Genomic DNA, 3,182 nt, shown 5'->3' on the forward strand with positions numbered 1-3,182 from the left:
CGCAGCCCCGGAGACTTGCCGCCGCCGGCGCGTCCCGAGCCAAGCGATGTGCCACCGCGGTGCGCCTGCGCACTGGAGCGCGCCTCGGGGGAGGGCGGGCCGGCCAACGCGGGGCTGAGATCACCCGCGTAGCCTTAAAGGGGCCGCGTCCCGAACCCCCCAGCTCGCCATCGAGGGGAGTGGGTGGCCCAGGTTCTCCTGATGCTCGCAAACAAGCCGGCCAAGAGTCGCCTCCCCCGGCTCAATCCGACCCCTCAACTCTGCCCTTCAAATAACTTCTCGGAAGGGGGAAGGACAGGGTCTCGGGCTCTAAGCTCTATTCCAGACACTGTCTGGTGCTTCACTTCTGTAAACCCTGATTTCCCTCACCTAGACCCATTTTGAAGAAAAAACAACATCATGGCTATTTGTCGAGTGAAGGGTGCGTGTAGAACCTTGAAATGAATGCATACCGAAGTGCTCAGTGTGCAATTACGCGAGATGAAATTGCAAAGCAGAGAAACAGGCCTTTTCTTCCCACTCAGTGGCGCTTCTTTCTTGCCCCATCTCGCCCTAGGCAGCCTAACTAGCAAAGTTTTTCAGAGGTCCATTCAAGCCACATAGCCCATTGCTGTTTGCCAAGTCCACACCTTACCCAGGTTAACCGAAAAACATAAAATCCAAGCAACTTTCTGGCGTCGATGTGTTCAAGATCTCCAAATTTATCCCTAGCCCAAATAGGTGTTTACTCAACACCTATTACTTGAGGGCCAATAAGAAGTCAACGTGCCCACAACAGAACTCATCTCCTCTCCTGAGCACAGACAAGACACGCTCCCTCACCGCCTCCCTTCAACAGCAGTTAGCAACTCCATCCTTTCAGTGCCCAGGCCAGAATTCCTGGAACCATCCTTGAATCCCTCCTCCCACCCGCTCCCCCACCAGATCAGGAAACTCTATTGGCTCTACAGGCAAAATATATCTAGCCTCTGACCTCTTCCACCTCATTTCCACTGCTACCGCTCTCCACCAGTTTCTGCCCAGGATTATTGCAATATTCTTGCTATGGGGCAAAATTCACATGATGAAATCCTAACCCCCAATGTGATGGTATTAGGACTTTTGGGAGGTGATTAGGTCATAGGGTGGAGCCTTCTTTCCGGCATGTGTGGCGCCCAACCTGTAGAGAACTTTTTATAAGAGTTTATTGGAGCCCAAACTGACAATTGCCAGGAAGCGAGATCTCAAATGGTCCAGAGCATGACAGTTTTACAGTTTCTTTTATGCATTTGAAATTAAGGAGGGAATGTAATAAAGATTACATGAAGGTGAGAGAAAGCGAGGCGGGGTTTGGATTACAGGATAGTTAAGATTAGGTGCTCTCTTGAGGGTGGTTAGGTTTATTTCAAAGGGGTGTTAACCCGGAGGGATGAAAACAACAGACAGGGCTTGCTCGAGGCAAAGATAAACCTTTTGCTAAAGCAGTGACATGCCTGCAGCTGACAACCCACTCAAACTGCCCGGTTAGGAATTTATGATCAGATCACCCTATGAGGAAACTTTCCGTGGAACCCCTTTTTCATCCACAGAGGCTATGAGTCGGCAGTGTGTAATCCCAAAGAGCGGTGTCCCCAGAACCCAACCATGCCGGCACTCTGATCTCAAACTTCCAGCCTCCAGAACTATCGGAAATAAATTTCTGTTGTCCATAAGCCACCCAGTCTTTGGTACTTTGCTATAGCACCTCAACCTGACCAGGATTATTGCAAGGTTCTCCTAACCCATTTCTTTTTTTCTAGCCTTGTCCCCTGCCCCAGTCTTTGTCAATAAAGGAGCAGGAGGGATTCTTTTACCTGAGTCAGAACATGACACTTCTTTGCTCAAACCCCTCCATTGGCTCCCCATTTCACTCCGAGAAAAGCCAAAGTCTCTGCAAAGTCTCGCTTGGTCTGACCTTCTACCCAAGCAGGCATGTCTGATCTTATCTCCTCTGCTTCTTTCCTTCCACACTAAGCCCTTGCTATTCCCAGAACAAGCCGAGCACACTCAGCTTCCAATCCTTAGCACTACCTGTGTCCCTCTGCTGGGATTGCTGTTCCTTCAGATATTGGTCCCTTCTTCATCTTCTTCAGGGTTTGCTCAAATGTTCTCCACTCCTTGAGGCCCGCCCTAACCACCCCTCACATGCTGTCCTGATTCCCCCCACTCCATGCTGTTTTTTTCTCATATCATTAATCTCTATCATATCACTTAATTTTGTCTTCCGCCAGTCAAACTTAAACTCTATGAGAACTAAGGTTTTTGTCGTTTTCGTTTTCTGATATAATCCCAGTACTTACTACAAGAGCTGGCATAGAGAACATGCTCCAAAATTATCTGTAACATGCACAAAGATCCTCTAGAAAGAGTCCTATAGAAAAATTCTTTCCCAGCCCCATGTGGGAAGCTGCTCAAGGCTATCCCAACACACCGACCAAGGCTTATCATCAAATGCTTGGCAATCATTTGTGGATGACTTCCTAGCTCTCCTTCCTTACACGAGAACCCCTCCAGAGCAAAGTCTCAACTCTCAGGGTTGCTTGTGCTTAGCATAGAAAGCTCACGAACCAGACAGAATCCGACATCCACTGTCTCCTCCAGAGCAGTCAGGCCAAACTGCACCCAAATGCATGTTCTTAGCCCCTGCCTATCAAGAACGTGCTTGGGTCTCAACTTAGCGAGGCCCCAGGCTGGTGGGGGCAGAGGCAGATGGTGAGTATTTTTAGGCTTGTAGGCCAAAAAGAGACTCAAAGACAGAAAGTGACCTGGCCTGAGCACATGGCAGGTCCACAGATGGCAACGGGACCCCTGGTTGGTTGCTCCTTGCCTTTCCTCATCCTCTCTCCCAGGCTTTCCAAAATGAAAATAAACATCTGCCCTGCTTTCTCCTTGCTCAGCCCAAGCAACTGCACATCCATCCAGGCTCAAAGATGCCACTCACATTGGTCCCCTCTCCATGCCCTGGGGCCACTGTCCCTAGTTCAGGTTCCCTTACTTCTAGACAATTATAACAACTCTCCAGCCTACCTGTTCTGTTACCTTTCCACCTGTATGATGACTATTAAAGGAGGAATCCCTTTCCCACCTCCAGCAAATAGCTGGTCTTCCTTCAAACACAAAATCAGATATCATTTTTTGTTCCTCCCTAATCCCCCCCACCAATG

This window comes from Pteropus vampyrus, unplaced genomic scaffold, assembly GCF_000151845.1.
Source record: "Pteropus vampyrus isolate Shadow unplaced genomic scaffold, Pvam_2.0 Scaffold16, whole genome shotgun sequence".
In the NCBI taxonomy this organism is placed as follows: domain Eukaryota; kingdom Metazoa; phylum Chordata; class Mammalia; order Chiroptera; family Pteropodidae; genus Pteropus; species Pteropus vampyrus.